Source organism: Ambystoma mexicanum, chromosome 3q, assembly GCF_040938575.1.
Source record: "Ambystoma mexicanum isolate Mex_15411 chromosome 3q, UKY_AmexF1_1, whole genome shotgun sequence".
Taxonomy (NCBI): domain Eukaryota; kingdom Metazoa; phylum Chordata; class Amphibia; order Caudata; family Ambystomatidae; genus Ambystoma; species Ambystoma mexicanum.
This window is the reverse complement of record NC_090926.1, coordinates 314,612,976-314,630,851: the sequence shown is the minus strand read 5'-3', so window position 1 is coordinate 314,630,851 and position 17,876 is coordinate 314,612,976.

The window sequence follows — 17,876 nt, the reverse complement described above, 5'->3', positions numbered from 1 at the left end:
TGGGATAACCATTACGAAGAAAATCGCGGAAAGCTACGAGCTGCTGGCAGTCCTTACTACTTGGACCTATCTAGTCCCGGCTGCCAACACTTGGTCGTCCGAGCTTTTGGCAATCATCAATGTATATTGGAATCCCCAAAGAACTTCCGACAGTAAAATTCTGCGAAACTGTTGCTGATGACATTGACGAAATCTTCATCAAATATGAGACTTCGAATATTCTAATCTGTGGAGATCTCAACTCCAAATGCATAGTCTCCATCAGTGACCCGACAAAATCCTTTATCGCCTCACCGACTGAAGAAAGGGGGCGGGCATGGATGGCGTTAATGAACTCCAGGAACTTTACCAATGTGGCAGGCTTAAAAAACAACCACCATCTGATACCAACGTGGGAACGTGATAACTCTTTGGCTACGCTTGATTACATCTTTGCCTCCCAGGCCTTGCTTCCAAATTATAGTGACTTTAGTGGTAATCAGAACCACTGAGAGTGACCATAATTTTCTCAAGCTAACCTGGATCTCAAGTGGTCCTGCACGGCTAACATATAAAACAAACATTGAACTCGCCACTCAACAAACGCGTCTTCGCATGTCAGCATTCGACATTCGAGAGATTTCTGGAAAATATAAAGCCCTAATGTCAGGCGAAGATACTCAAGATGGAATTTACAAAACAAGCTATGTCCCGCTCCTGTTACCATTTAAAAAGGTAACCTCGGCTGCATCCAAAACAAACACAAAGGCCAACCATGCATATAACAGCATCTTAGTACTCAAGAAAAGGGGCTTGAGAAAATTGAAGAGACAAACTCTTCACACTGAAAACGCATGGACAACTTTCCACCAAGAGTCAAAGAAATACAAATTATGGCTTAGAAATATAAGATCAACCTTATACCAGACCGACGCAGAGGAGATGCAAAAAGCTCTGAGCAACAAGAAGTCACAAGAGTTCTGGTCACTCGTCAATAAAATAGGTCAACAAACAACCACCCAAATTACTAACGCAGTTTCGGAAGCAAATTGGGTAACCGACTTTACACTCTTATTTGAGCTCCCGAAACATTTATCTACCATCAATAAGTCCACAACGGAAGGAAACTGGGCAGATCTATCTGACGAGGAGGACATCAACGGAATCATATTAAATCTTAAATCATCGAGAGCTCCTGGGCCGGGTGGCCTTACAAACATGGACTTAAAACAACATCCAGAAGACTGGTCAACTTTAATCAGCATGATCTTCACCAACTGTAAGGAAAGGAAACTAATTCCGGATTCATGAACCCAAGCAGTAGTTGTTCCTATCTTCAAAAAGGGCAACAGAGAAGAGCCAACTAACTATCGGCCTACAGGCCTTTTAGACATCATCGGGAAAATGTTTGCAACTCTGCTGCTATGACAATTTCAAAACTGGGCACGTGCGTCCCCTAGCATGGACCCCTTTCAAACGGGGACAAAAAAAGCTGGGCTTAAGGTTACAGCTGTTCTGTTGGGCAACTCCTTCGACCTTAAATTAAATGCAAAAAGATCCAAAATGTGAACAGGGATCTATAACCCCTCTATTGCTGATATTCAATGATCTGTTGCAAATCACTGGACCGACGGTAAGCCACAAAGAAACCCGTCAAAAATAGTAAAGAAAATATGCAAAAGCATAAAAAGATCCAGTGCATTGCGCCTTATTTCAGGTGATTGTAGATATAGTATTACATACTATAAGGGCAACTCTTTTGAAAAAATATTAAAATACATCTACAAAACAAACGGGTTTTCAGAAGAATGCCAGCACAATGGTGAACATACTGATACTGAACATAATTAAGGACAAGGTACTTTCAGGCATCCTCTGTGTTTATTTAGCCTTTGTCGACTTGTCGCAAGCATTCGACAGAGTCGACAGACAAAAACTCTGGGCTAAACTCAAGGGGTGGAACTGTCCTCAGTCCATTTTGGAGCTAGTGATTACTTTACAGTCAAATACCAGCATAAGAGTTTGTTTAAACCAGCAGGGCCTACTCTCTGAAGCCATACCATCGGAGCGCAGAGTGAAGCAAGGTTGCCCCTTAGCACGCCGCCCTTTTCATATCCTTTCTCAGTGATTACAAAGACTCTCAAGAAAAGATCTGATCCTTCCCCCCAAAAGTAGGGAAAGACGCTGTCTCGAGACTCTTATATGCAGACGATCTGATTCTATTGGACCATACACAGATCGGCCTCCAGCATCAACTTAATGACCTCAGGCAATACATCGCAGACAACCTGGAAATGAACAAAACAAAAACCAAGCTACTGATTTTTCAAAATCCTCGGAAAAAGAAAAAGGAGAGCTTGATGTGGCATCTGGATAAGGCAAAAATTGAAATTGTTCCATGTTTTAAGTTCAAATCGATATCTCCAAGAAAGCATTGAAAATGCAACAGATACTCTGGGAAAAGACAAAGAACCTTACAGCCCAGACTAGAGCGGTCGATACAAAATATGGAACATTTTCCTTACTCCCAGCGATTCAGTTCTATAAGGCGAAAGATGTCCCTTCACTAACCTATGGGATGGAAGCGACGCTGACAATTCAGCCCTCCCTATGGCCGAAATTGGAAGGTTTCCTGTGGAAATCGGTACCGGGGCTCCCGAAATCTACTTCGATCGCTGCAATAAGAAGAGAATTAGGCTTTTTTTCCTTAAATGCAGTAGTCGAACAAAGCATCATGCAACTGTTTAAGAAAACCCAGCTCCCTGACAGCCTCCGAATCTGCCAAATGATTGCGGAAGAAATCAACAGGGGCAACAACACCCTGCTAAAAGAGTGGGTAAAAGTCCAAAGGGACAAGCTATGTGAGATAGCCTGCACAGAGGAAGATTTGCTATACAACCCGAAAAGAGTAACGACCAAAATGGAATGTGAGGATTGGATTGCAACAAAGTCCAAAGCAGTTTCCAACAAACTTCTAACCCATTTACCAATGACTTTCAACAAACTAAAAGAGCCTATGGCATACTGTGTTAAACACACTGACAAAGCCCTTAGGAAAATCTTTATGAAAGCTCGTTTAAACCTGTTACCTACGCAGGAAATCTTGGCAATAAGGGCAGTTAGTGATGAGAATAAATGTAGACTCTGTGACGATCCACATCATTCAGAAACAATCAGACATCTCCTGATGGCATGTCCCGAACTGAAACAAGAAAGACTGGCGTTCTTTACCCTAATACTTGCAAATTCTTTTCTGAACAAAGAATAAACATGGTGGTTCCGGCTGATCACAGATGCCCAAACCCGATGGACAATTGCTACGGCTAAACCTTTGAACATCTCCATTGAAAAGATTAAGGGGCTGATTCATGGAATTATTTGCGCAGAAAAACAGGGATTTGTGCGCCATTCTGCCCGCAAATCCCCATTTGTTAAGCAGGGATTTGTGGGCAGAATGGCACACAAATCCCTGTTTTTCAGCGCAAATAATTCCATGAATCAGCCCCTAAATCTCGTCTGACAACACTGACACCTATGGCTGAAAACATAGTCGACTAGATGAATCGCATCCTGGCACTCTTAACACCAGGCGCTTTCTATATTTCAAGAAGTTTTTTCTGTTACGCTGACCTTGTAAAAATTGAAATGATTATATACAAGTAATAATAAAATGTAAAAAAAAAAAAAAAAACGAGAAACCTAGGTTGAAGAGGAGATCCACTGTCTTCTGGGTATTTGTCTGCCATGTTCCGTACAAATCCCCTGTTATGAACCATTTGTCGAGGTAGGGATAGACTGGGACTGCCTGCGCAGGTGTGCCGCCAGTACCTTTGTGAACATCCTTGGGGCTGAGGCAATGCCGAAGGGGAGAACCTTCAACTGATAATGGGTGTCTTCTATCATGAACCTGAGGTACTTTCTGTGCGCTGGCAAGATTGAAATATGAAAGTATGCATCTTTCATGTCCAATCTGGCCATGTAATCCCCCTGCTGCAGCAGTGGAATTACTTCCTGAAGTGTTGTCATCCTGAACTTTTGAGGTTTAACATACTTGTTCGCAGGTCTAAAACAGGGCGCATGATGAGATCCTTTATGGGTACAAGGAAGTACACTGAATAGATACCCTTGTTTACCTGGAGAATGGGGATGACTTCGATAGTACCCTTTTCCAGCAGGACCTGAACTTCTTCTAGCAGGATGTGCAGGTGTTCTTGAGACAGGCATCTGCTTCTTCGTGGGTGGTAGCGAGGTGGGCGGAGAAACTCGATACAATACCCATGGGCAACGGTCTTTAGTACCCACTGATCTGAAGTGATCCCCCTCCCATGTGTGGATGAATGAAGACAGGTGACCCCCGACCGGGGAAGCGTGGGAGGGGACCTGTACCAGCTAGTCATTGAGGTAGAGGCCAGGGAGCCTCTGGGAGTAGAGTTTCTGCCTCTAGCCTTGCCCCTAAGAAAGCCTCTTTGCTGGTACTGGAAGTTACCAGAGGAGCCTTGACCAGAGGGCCAGGGGGTACCCCCGAGCCGTATTGACCTTGGGGCGAGCGGGAGAAGGATTGGCCACGAAAGGACCGGCATGCGTTTGAGCCGCCACGCTGTTGAAAGGGTTTAGCTGTAATCTGGCCAAGTGACTTTAGTGCCTCGTGTTCTTTCTTTGCCTTCACTATTGCGTCATTAACTGCTTTCCCAAAAAGGTTGGATAACCCCACTGGCTTGTTAATTAGAGAGGCTTGAGTCACAAGTTTGAATCCATAGCGTAACCAGACATGCCGCTTAAGTAGGGCTCCATGGGCGAGGGTGCGTCCAGCGGTTTTGGCCGCGTCCAGAGTGTTCTTCAGTATATTCTGGGTCACTTGTCTGCCTTCAGCCACGACCGCCAGCAGGCGTGATCAGGTGGGCTCTGGAACTTCCTGAAGACCATCCTGTACTAGGCCCCACTGAACATCACTGTAGCTCACCAGGAGCGTAGTGTTATTGGTGATTCTGGTGGAGTAGGCGGTAGAGGCAGTGACCCGCTTACCCAGGGCGTAATGTTTTTTTGCAGTCCTTGTGCGGATGGGATTCTGCTGAGGATAGTGGTACCCCTGCCATTTTGCGAGTGATCATAAAGACCAAGGAGTCTGGTGTGGCATGACCCCTGATGTAGACGGGGTCAGATGGGCCTGGGTGAAATAATTTCTCCACCCGGGGGGGGTTAACTGCCCGTCTAAGAGATGGGGACAGCAAAGAAGGGGCCAGGTGCCTTTTAATAGAATTTAGTAAAGGGATGGTTTGGCTAACCAAAGTCTTTTCCTTGTCCTCCACAAAGTCAGAGTCTGGAGTGGCCTCATGCGTAACAATATTAAAATGATCGGCTACTCTTTTTAAAAGGGAGTTGAACAGCCTATGGTTGTCAACTGGTGATGAATTTCTTTGCGGATGAGTAGAAGGGGGATCTAGATAGGTGACGTCCAGGTCAGTGGTATGTGGCGGTGTATGCCACAAGCCCTGTTCCTCCGCCTGATCCCAGTCTGGGTCTTGATAGACTTGGTTCTGATCATAGAGGTTAAACCCTTCGTAATAAACCTCCTGGGTCGGGTCATCGGGGACATCCTCAAAGATATCCTCTTGGTGTCCCTCTGCTTCCTCCAATGAAGAGAACTGAGCACCAGGGGAGGGGAGTTTATGAAATTTAGAGGGAATTGGCAAGAGTCCACTTCCCTTCAAGGATTTATCATATTGGCCTGAAAAGTCAATGAACTCAGCCATCTTGGCCATACACTGTTCAAACGTCTCTGTTCTGGGGAAGCTGAAGGGTCAGGAGGAGGGAAGGGCTGCCTAGAAGGGGCAGAATCTCCATGTAAGGCCTTAGAAAGAGGCTGGGGGTCTCAGAATAGTCCTCTCGGGGAGAAGGGATGCCTCTGTACTCCCTGGCCACCGAAATGATGTCCGAAAGCTTCTCGCAAAGTTTTGGCGGCTGTATTGAGGGTTTCAGCATGCCTGAAGGCGCTGCCACCATCGGTGAAACCACCTAGTCATTCGGCGCTCGAGCGCCCTTGGACGGCGGGGCGACAACAGTGGACTGTCTAAGAGGATTGCCCGTTCCATGAGGTGCTTTATGCCTATTCGCATTCCGCTGCACTGCTGTGGTTGCTGGGAGGGCACCGAACCGCAAGGTTCGGAAGGTACCGTCGAAATGTTCGACAGACCTGTGGGCATTGAGGGCTTCTTCGACGACCCCATTAAAGAAGCCTTAGGGGTTGTGTGCTTAAGTACACGTGGTGCGTGGGTGCCCTTGTCGCCGGGCTGTGACTTCCCCATAACAGTGCCGGTGGCCGGTCTATCGGGCCGGGGATGGGCACATGGGAGCGCATAGGCTCTACTGAAAGGTCAATGGCTTCCGAATCGGAGCCATGGCTGCCGATGGATTCCTCGGTGTCCGATGCGACAGAAAAGGTTTTCAGCCTGCATAGCGTAGGCCGCTCACTGCTTAGTCCGCCTGTCTCTCAGCGTTTTCGGCCGAAAGAGTTTACAGGCCTTGCACGAGCTCTCGTCGTGGTCACCTATTGCATCGTCTATGGGTGTTCTTCCAGGGAAATTTGCTGTTGCAAGACAGGCAGAATTTAAAAGGAGTCCTCTCCATAGCAGAGGTTAGCGGCAGCCAGACCAAGAAGATAAAGAGGGGCGAGGGAAATACATTCTCAGAGAGAAGAAAAAACAGGGCCCCACTCTCCATACTGTAAGGGCCAGGCCTGAGGGCCGAGGCCACACGGTCAACAGTCGTGAGCAGTTGTAGATGTCATCGGTAGGAAACCCACGCAGTCGTCGAGAAGGTTGTTCGAAGTTGACTAGACGACGGAAGGCCGTGGGAATGGATTTAACAATATAAACTCTTACGAGCTCCGCATAGGAGACCAACCAGGTTAGCGGAAAACATAATCTGGTGGGACCTCGATGCGCAAAGGATTTTGGGTACACTACACGTCAAGTTAGGGATAGTGTTACAGTCACGCCCATGACAATGTCCCTTTCGATCTTAGAAAGAAAGATGCAATACTCTGCGATTACCACTAGATGTCAGACTATATGCACAACATTTGATTCTAAGAAGATCCACAAGCATCAGAAATGATACATATATTGAAGGAAAAACCAAACATGCAATTATGACAAGCAGGTAGGAGTGACTGCAGACTGGAAAAGTCTTGCATCATGGAATGAGGGGCTACATCAGGCATGCAGACAAGCAGTTACTAGTGACTGCAGACTGGAAAAGCCTCACCTCATGGAATGAGGAGCTACATCAGGCATGCAGGCAGGTAAATAAGACTAAGAAACGACATTGGAGTGGGTGCACACATTTGGAAAACCTCACCTTATGGTGTAGGGGGCTACATCACATTTTAGTGTAGTGTTCAGAGGCAGGGATAGGAGTGGTTCTATCACAGCTTGATGAGAAAGGCAGAAAACCCGATCACCTTCATCAGTTACCAACTCAAGGGCAGAGAACTCAGTTGGTCAAGTGTGGTTAAAAAATGCCAAGCCATACCTCGTTTGATCTTCAAAGTGATTAAGACTATTTTACATGGTACTTTGTTGCAATCCAAACTGATCACAAACCCTTCAAGTGACTACTGAACATGAAAGAGGAAACCCTCAAATGGTTCAGGTGCTCCACCAGCTTGCCAAAGCTTTGCTTCACCATTGAGCATAAATGAAATGAGGTTTTTACAGAACATAGAACAATAACATGAGGTCCCTCTAAGGTGCATTAGCCCACCCATACTTAATCTGGGGTGAAGTGTGCGTTGGGATGAAAGTCCTGAACTGTGACTCAGTGAGTCCCCTATCTTTCACGTTTCCCCCTTCACGGTTTACAACTATTTCAGCCCATCTAGGACCTCACTGGTGATGGAACCATGTCTCTTCCCTGGGAGCCTTCCAGGTCAGGGTACCCCTCTATTGTCGTTCCTCAAGCAGATCGCCCTGCTTAGCTACATGTGGTATCTCACTGTTTGTTTCCTGATCATAAATGGAGCTGTGACCAAAGTCTTATCCCCCTGCTGGTCGAAGTTATTTTACCAACAAAAAAAAATCTAACCTCATGTCTGGGACACAGAATCTCCTGTAGCGGACCAGCAATAGGCAGTGTCTCAGTCCCACATCTGAGCAAGCATCTTACCTGCTTTGGAACCACGTGGCAGTCACTTGTTCTGCTTTGTCCAGCAATATCAGCCAGAGTAGTAATTGCAGTTCAACAGCATTATATTCTTCTGTATTTCATCCAGCACCATCCTTGCCCGCATTCAAGGACCATGTGGCAGCCGCCTGCACCTTCAAAGCCGGACCATGACCGATACCTCTCTCTGTCCAAATTGGGGCTTGCCTATGGGCTATGTCACATTGAATATCTTTGGGTTCAAAGAAAAGAACTGGGCGCAAGTTGGGCAAACCCACAACATATGTAGAGTGCCCACAATTTGACATCTCCCTTTCACTATAATTGCAAGCTGCCTTCTGGGGGTTATCCCACTAACATTACATTTTGGGCACGTTCTAAAAACCCTATCCAAACTCTATAAAGCAGGTCGGTATGGTTTCCTGAACATTTAGTGACTTTTCTGCAGCAGTCACATCCCTTTAAGACTATTCCAAAAAGCTACTCACCTAGAACATGTGTAGATATTTACTTTGTGGTCATGTCCTTACTGTGTACTAATCTAGGATACCCAGCATTTTTCACCACCTTCCTCCCCTCTTCAGAGCGCAGAGGGGAGGAAGGCGGTGAAAAGTACAGGCCAATGCGATCAATTGTCAGAATATGATGGAATTTGGTTTTTTTGTTGTTTTTTTAAATTTGATTTTTTTAAGGTTTTCAAAGACATTGTTATGAACGTCAAATTTTCCCTCCCCTCCTGTCCCCAAACAACCCCTCATTACCTACATTGCAACGCCCCTCCCTCCCGCCCCCCTCCGCCCTTTAAACGGAATCTCCTTCTGCGTATATCGTTATTCATTGTTCTCCTGGTCATGATGTGTGGCTAGTTCGTTCAATCGTTATCTTTCGGTGGGATTGGCCGCCTGAGCGAGGCGCAGTCCGGTTTACATTATGGGGTTGCTCGGGTGAGACTCCTTGCAAATGTGAATTAGCCTTCTCTGGGTGTGGTTAACAAACCACTGGACTCAGGGTCTTTGATCTTTATACAATACAATCTCTTAAGTGTTGGACATATATTTGTTCATGAATTCCATCCATAGAAATTCACACGAGGCCATTTTCCCCATAGAGGGCTGCCGTTATCCTCTCTATTGTACAAATGTTGGTGGCAACATTCAACCATTCTTTCTTTCCCGGCACCTTAGACCCTTTCCATCGCATCACAAGGCAAGCCTGTGCAACCAGTAGGAGGGGGGCTGCCACCCCTGTCAATCTCCTGAGCTCCTCCTAACATTCCTCCATCTCAAACAATATAAGGAATGGCCCCAGCAGTGCGTTGGATCCCATCCAAATCCGTGATCCATCCCAAGACTTCATCCCCACCACATATGGCAATAATCCGCCCTCTCACCACATTGGCACCAGCACACGGGACATCTTTGACAATCTATGTGGATCATATTGGCATCTGTGTAGTAACTTAATGGCATGTAGTTTGTACTGGCTTGCTATCGAGCTTTGCAAGGCTACTTTGCATGTTTTCACCCACAGGTCGGGGTCAATTTCTGCCCTGATATCCCTTTCCCATCTGAGCCTCAGATTTACAGTTGACCCCTTCCCAGCATCTATTAAGGCTCTATACATGACAGGGATTAGGCCTTTAGAGTATCTCCTCTTGTCCAAGAGCTCTTCAAAGGGGGTAAAATCTCTCTGGATTTTCTCTTTCCATTTGTACCGCGCAAATATTCCTTTAAGCTGGAGGAAGGGAAAGACCAGTAAGGGGCCAATTCCCAATGCCTCTTCTAATTCTATGATCGTAACAAAGTTGCCCCCCCCCCCTCCAGAGTTGGCCCACTCTCTCGAGACCCTCTTAAAAACAAGATTGGAATCTCCCGTGATTAGGAATGTCTTCTTGGATCCCCGGTGCCCATATATGACTCAGGGGAGACGGCCATGAAGTGATCCCCCGCATGTGAACCCCTTCCCTCAAGATCTCCCATATGGTGCCCAATATCAGGTGGTCCCTAATTCTGCGAGTGAGCTTACTCCTCGGGACCCATATCCATTCCGCAACCGTGGCTGGAGTCAAACTGAGGTTGTCTAAATATAGCCATTGAAGCCCTTTCCGCCCTCTCAGATGGGGGACGAGAACTCTTAGCTGCACCGCCTCGTAAGATTTCTATAGATCCGGCAGGCCTATACCACCCCTGTCTTTGGGCAATGTTAGGACTTCATATGATACTGTTGGCTTCTTTCCTTGCCACAGAAATCTCAGAATTGCCCTCTGTACCTCACCAAAGAAAGGTTTCGGGAGTCAGATCGGAAGTATCTGGAATGGGTACAGAATTCTGGGCCGACATACCATCCTCACGGCGTTGAGTCTCCCAAGCCAGGATATGGTACGTTTTTGCCACTCCTCTAGATCGCCCCGGAAGCCAGAAAGAAGAGGAGGGAAGTTGGCTTTGTATAAGGTGTCTAGGTCCCTTGTAAGATTTATTCCCAGGTAGCGAAGGGTGTCACCTCCAATCATTAGACCCAGTGGGGCAAATCTACCAATCTCCCTCTGGCCGGGTTCCTGCAGCAGGTATAAAATAGACTTGGCCCTACTGATGTTGAAGCCAGACAACTCCCCATATTGTTCAGTCATGTGAATTGCTCTGGGTATGGATGCCAGGGGGTTCTGTACATGTACGAGTAGGTCGTCTGCGTATATGCTACTTTGTATTCCTTCCCGCCCACCCTAAGTCCCATTATATGTTGGTCTCTTCTAAGTCTTTGGGCCAAGGGTTTGATATCGCCGATAGGGGGGCAACCCTGACGCGTCGCCCTAGATAGATTGAACCATCAGGAGTAATCACCATTAACCATCACCGACGCCTTGGGGGATGTATACACTGCTTTCACTCCCCTACTAAACTTGGTGCCCAGCTTCACCATGCCCAATACCGCCTCCAGGAAGCCCCATTCCACCCTATCAAAAGCCTTCTCTCCATCTACGAAGAGGAGAAGCGGGCCACCTCCCATGTTTCATGACTCGTAGATCAAGTGTAACGTCTTTCGCATTGTGTCTGCCCCCTGTCTTCCCAATAAAAATCTGACCTGAACCGAGTGTATTAGACGAGGCATGAATGTTTCAAGTCTCGCTGCAAGCACTCTCGTATAAATCTTTGCGTCGATCTTTAGCAGCGATATGGGACGATAGGATCCACACTTTTGGGGATCCCTTCCCTCTTTTGGGATCACCGTAATGAGTGCCCGCGAGAAAGAGTCACAGGCTACACCCGTTTATAGAATAACATTGAACGGCTCCACCATGAAGGTGACGAGAGAGGAGAGAAAGGACGTGTAGAAACCTGCTGTGTAACCATCCTCCCCCGTAGCGTTCCCCAGCGGCAGCCTCTTCACAGCCCGCTTAATCTCTTCTGCTGTGATTGGGACCTCCAGTTGGTCATCCTCCTCACGGGTGAGTGTCGGCATCGCTACATTCTCCATGTATTCATATATTCTCGACCGCACGAGGCCTGTTTCAGACTTATATAAAGTGTCATAGAATGTTGCGAACACCTACGGGTTGCCCAATATCTCTGAGTTCTGGGCACCTCCTTCCCCCTCTATGGACGCAACAGATTTCTAGGTGCGTTGTCCCCGTAGTCTAGCAGCAAGTAGTGCGTCCGCCTTGTCTCCTTTCTAGTAAAATTTCTGTTTGAGAAGCTGTAGTTTCCGGATTATCTGGCCTTCCTCGAGCACACAGAGCTCCTCCCTCTTTCGTCTGGCCCCCTGAACCTTATCATCTCTCCCCTCTGTGGCAGTCCATGCCATTCTATCCAGGTAGGCTATCTCCTTCCTTATTCTGTCTTCTATTAGAGCCCTCTCCCTCTTTTTACTGGCCCCTTCTCTGATTAGGATCCCTCGCCAAGTTGCGTTCCCCGCCTCCCACACCGTTGTCTTTGATATCTCTCCTGTATCGTTTGTTTTGAAGTACTGTAACGCTCACCTGATTCCCGTAGAGGCGCCGGTCTTGACTGGGCGTATACCGTATCTTCAAAGGTGATGTGTAACACACGGCTGGCTCTTTGGGTTGGACCTCTGTGCACTGTATGTCTGACTCGAAGGGTAAGATGTCTGCAGATAGAAAATATGGGATTAAGGAACTAGGTTATTGAATGTCTCTCTCTTCTTCCCTTTCTCTTCTCCTGTAGAACCCCAAAGGTTAACGCTCTCACCTTAGGTAAGTGAACGCTGTGCTCTCCATCTGCCTCGGGGCAGGGTGCTGTAACCAGTTTCTTCACTGGGTAAGGGGAGCAGGCCTCTTGACTTCAGAGGACTGCTGTCCGTCGTTTACTGCACGAACGGTAAGTTTCGAGTAATTCTAATGTCTTTAAAGTCTTTAGTAATGATGTCTCTTGTTTTGCAGGGTTCTGGCGATGGCGGATGACGGGCTGAAGTGAGTTGAAGATGGAGCCCGTGTGATGAATAGAAGCGCCTGGAAGCACGTAAGTAAGCGCTTGTTGCCTGCTTCACGATGCGCACTAACTGTCTTTTTATTTTGCAGGTACAAGTTCGGAGCGGCTGCAGGGTGCCGGAATACCCACTGGGTTAGATGTGGAAAGGAGTAATGGCACGTGAGTATTAAAGTTCCCCAATGTCTTTAAACGCACCTTGTTTTGTCTTTCAGATGCGGGATGCAGCGCCGAAGGCCTCCGGAGCGTGCAAAGAGTTGGTAAGCTTTTGTCTTTCAGATGCCGGAATGCAGTGTGAAGACCTCCGGAGCGCACGAAGAGTAGGTAAGCCTTTGTCTTTCAGATGCCGGAATGCAGCGCGAGGCGTTGGTGACAGCCGATGGACCAGGTAAGCGAAGAGCTGTCACTGAAGACCGTAATGCTAACCTGTTCTTTCTTGTCTTTATAGGTGTTGCTGAAGACTGGATTCAGGATGGTAAGCCTTTTTCCTTAGGCCCAGGATCAGATGCAGAAGACACGATGAGCGTTCTGCTGCAGAGGATGCAGAATAACGCAAAGCAAGATTCATCCATCGGGTGTGGTTTAAATAGCCTCCTGTAGTGCTTAGGTGTCTCCTTCCACAGCCACGCCTAGGTAAGAAAAGAGTTCCTGCTTTCCAGAAGAGTTCCAGTGTTCTGAATCTAGGGAGTGGCTCCTGCCCCACCCAACAGGAAAAGTAGTTCCAAACAGAAGAGGATCAGAGGCTCAACTGGCAGGCAAGTAAGCAGCATGGTCTGCTGCAGGTAAGTCCACCCAAGCATTATGAGCCCGGCGCTTCCAGCGCTGGGACTGGGCATATTTATGAGCCTGGTGCCACTGGCGCCAGGACTGGGTCCAAAAGGTCCCAATTGGGACTGGTTGGCACTCGGAACCTGGGTTATGGATCTGCTTCCAAGGGAGTTGGGAAAACCCTGACCTTTTGGAAGCAGAGATCATGACAAGTACTCCCTTATTTCTCCCTCCATCTCAGTTCGAAAGACCGGGTCTTTCCACAATGAATCTTTACATTTCCATTTTGATCCCTTGTGTGGGAGGCCTGCCCAATTCAAATCAACCGTGACCATATCATGATCAGACCATGTGATCGGCGTGATCTCTGAGCCCATCACCACCTCCCACAGGTCGCACGTGACGTACAAATAGTCAATCCTGGTGAAGGTACTATGGGGCATTGAGTAAAAGGGGTACCCTTTCTCGTTCGGATGGAAACCCTGCCATGCATCCCGCAGTCCATAAACATCTAGCATTTCCATGACCCCAGCCTGACCCCCATCTGACGGGTCATGCGCTTCGGGGTTACCCACTTGCCTGTCTAGGTTGATGTCTGGCCAGAGATTAAAGTCCCCCCCCAGGATTACATGCCCAGAGACCTCTAACATTATTTTCGGGAGCGTTCTCTGCAGAAATCGGGATTGACCTGTATTAGGGGAGTACACTGTTGCCAGCATGAAGGTCGCGTTCTGGCGGTGCCCACTATCACAAGAGCTCTACCTTCAACATCTGCCCACACCTTAGTCACCTACAAATTTAAACCTCTTTGAATGAGAATCCTCACACCAGCCTTCCTCTGGGGGCTCGAGCCCCAGTTTTCAGTACCCAATCTCGGACCCAGGATCCTACACTCTTCCCCGCGTACATATCTTGTTTCTTGCAGGAACATCATATCAAGTCCCGCTCTTCGGAACTCCCTAATCACTAGGGATCTTTTCGTGGGCGAGTTCAACACCTTAACATTTAGCGTTCCTGCCTTGAGGAAATTACCCCTCTGAGGACCTAGGTCCACCGCCATTTCTTTCCTAGTACATCTACCGACACCTTAGTAAGCCTCGGCGGCCATGCCCACCATTCACCACACACATCACTGCTCGTTTCATGCTTGAAGAAGATCCGGTTCTCACTCTTTCCCCCTACCCTCCTCCCACCCATGGTCTTACTCCAGGGTTGACCTTCCGGACACAACGTATAGTTCTGCGCCCTCCACATACGGCTCTGTAGGAGGCACCACACGCCCTTAATTCAGTATGCTGGTGCTCTTGAGGTCTTTCATGAATCCGTTCCTGGGCAGGAATTCATCCTCCAGTATTTCCTAGAGCCTGGTATACGTCTCTGTCTCGGTTCTTAGATACGCCACTGTCGGTCGTCGTCTCCCCTTCCGTCTTGGTTCTGCCCATTCTCCTGATTGCCCAGAATCTCAGCCATGCAGTTCGTTATGTCCCTCTCCGAACTCAGCCTCTCCTTTCGTCCTTCCAATTCAAATGTGAGTGAGAATGGGTAGCTTCACCTATAGCGAATTCCTCGTTCTTTTAGCCACTTTGTGAGGGACATGCACAAACATCTCAGGGCTAAAGTTAGTGATGACAGGTCTTGGAAGATAGTCACTCTCGCTGCGTCAAGAGTGATTGGACCACTGCGTTTTGCTTTTTCCAAGATTCTGGCCTTGTCTCTGTAGTTGCGGAACCGGATTAGGACTGTATTCGGGCCTCCAGCAGCTCCCCCTGCTCCATGTATCCTTTCAATTTCGGGTTCATCAATGGAGCCATCTTCAAATAAGAGCTTCATGATTTCATGGAGCGTTCTTTTCAGGTCCTGTTCAGATTCTCCTTCCCTATCGGGGATGCCAAAGAGTCTTAGGTTGTTCTGCTGCTCCCGATTTTCCAAAACGTCCATCTTCAGGCGAAATTCCTCTTCACGGATCTCAATTTCGGTTATTCTCTGATCCATCTGTGTCTCGAGAGTGCTCAAGGAGGTCTGATTGTTTTCAACTCCCTCGAGTCTCTTCTCCATCTTGTCGATCCTCTGGGTGGTAATGTCGACCTTCCCGCCAATGTCCGCCCTCATATTCTTAATTCCTTCTAGTAAGGCTGCCACATCCCCTTTTGTCGCCGCGGCGTCCATCCCAGAGGTCGCCATGTTGGATTGACGAGAAGCGTCGGGCTAGGTGCGAAGTGGGGTATACCTGTATGTTGCCAATTGCTGCCTTATTTCCATGCACTCTGGTATCGGCGCATGTGCATCGCCTCCTGCTCTCTCTGTATAGTTCTGTCACCCCTCCAGATAGTTCCTGTGCCCTCAACGTGGTGGGACAACTCGAAGTCTGAGGTCTCCTAGTTCTCTGGGTTCGTTTCACAGTCATGTGGCGGGCACACGCCCCTATGTCGGCGGCCCACACCACACTAAGGTCGTGAAGCCAGCGGGTGGGTGGAGTCCTCCCCTTCTGAACAGTTCATGTCCTCAGTACATATTATTCCTCAGAGCTTCTGTCACACTACACCTGCTTCTGTAGTATATACTCCTCCTTGTGTCAGGGGTACTCCTCACAAAAGGGCGGTCCAGTGTGGGGGGTAGTCAGGTTCCCACACTTCCTGGTCACTTGTCTGTCCTCACTGCTCTGTGGACGCCCGGTCTCCGCTCCTCCTGCCTGGGACTTTTACCTTCTAGGGGAAGTGTGTGTGTGTGAAACATTGCCGCTCCTTTCTTGGGATGCAGTCCTACTCATTTCTTTATTCCCCCTCCTCCACTCAATGTCCCAGAGGAGGGCACATGGCCAAAGACTGGGGGCCCAACCCTCTCACTGACCTAGGATGTCACACAGTCACAATAGTCAGCAGGCACAGCAAGCTGAAAATAGTCCAGGGGGCCTATCTCTGATAGTCAAGGCTTCACAGGTAAGCAGTTTATGACCCTCAGAGGGATTGGGGCTGTCTGGGGGAGCCCACCAATGGTCTAGCGTTTCTTCACATCCTAAGGGCATTCCTCGCGTGCAGACTGTACTCTTGAGCAGCTATAGTGGGGGGGATCACATTAATCTTTTGGTCCACCCGTGGCACACAATACAATGTCGGGTCTTGTCTCTGCCTGGTTAGATACCCAGCCTGCAGGCACGTAATCGCTTTAGCCCTAGTGGGCGTCAGCTCACCTGGGTCAGAGCACCGTCACACATGAGGGGGCCTTATTTTTTTTTTATTTTTATTTTATTGTGTTCCACTGTACAAAAGTACTTTTAACACAGTTAACCTCTAGAAATACAAATATAATACAAATTCACAAGACAAGGATTAAGAAAACATTCCAACCTATTATAAAAATACTGCAGCGTTCTTTAAAAACTCTAAAACATGAATACTCAGACTCAGTTCATTGCAATTCATGATCCTCCTCCACCACTCATCTTCCGAGAAATACCCAATTCCATGTAAACATTGGAGTCACAGGATTTCCAAATTTGGACACTCAACACATAGATGCCTTAGAGTCTCTGTCTGAAGTTTACAATGACGACACAGCCTCTGGTCTCGTGGAATGTTATGACACCGACCCAATATTTCATTAGTTGGTACCAAGTTCAACCTAAGTCTTAATACTTGAGACCTAAAGCTTCTCGACTGATGTTTTTTCAAATAAGGTGCTGGTGCATTCAAGCTTTTACAAGACCACACAAAATGATCACCAAAATATTTAAAATCCATAATCATTCCTCTCAAATTTGTCCAAACATACCTGCACCATCTTAGCTTAGCTACTTTTGGTGTGAGGCCCAATTCTTCTACAGATATATCTGCACCCTGGAGCATTGATTCACAGCCCATGAGCCACTCCGTGAGGACCCTGCAGCCTTACCAAATTTAACTGCTCCAAAACCGAGGCCACTGGGGGGGTTCAGAATGTTTATGAAGAGCTGTAACTTCCCCCAATCTATCATTGTCTGAATTGGGAGCTGTCCCAGCTCATACAAAATCCCTACAAGTGGTACTGATTGTGGTAGTTGCAGAAGACCTCTCTACAATGCTCCCTCCAATTTTGAGGGGGCCTTATCCCTTCTCCCCGTCCCTGCAGAGTACACCTCACCTTCGGATCGGGGCAGGGGGGATGACAGATCCCGATGCCGGCGGTGTCCCGCCTCCGCCAGGTGGTCCCAGTTCGTCTCACGGTCCACAGATTGTGAACCGGGCTGCACCGTTTCTCCTTCTCCTCAGGTGGGGGGCGGTGGGAACGACCGCCCCGCTCGTTAGCTGGTACGGGGCCAGTGGCTAAAGTCCCTTGTGGGCTCCTTGACTTCCTCATCTGGACATGTTGAGGGCCCGGGAGCCGGCTACCCCTATTCCTTCACAACACGAAGTAGGTGGAATTCTACTTTCACAGCATAGTTCGTGGGGCCCATTCTCAGCTTACACAGGGCCGATTTTCTTTGGATTTGGGACAGTCGGTTCTGTGTGGGTTCCCACACCCAGTTGTCCCTTAATTTCCACCAGGGAGCAGGGG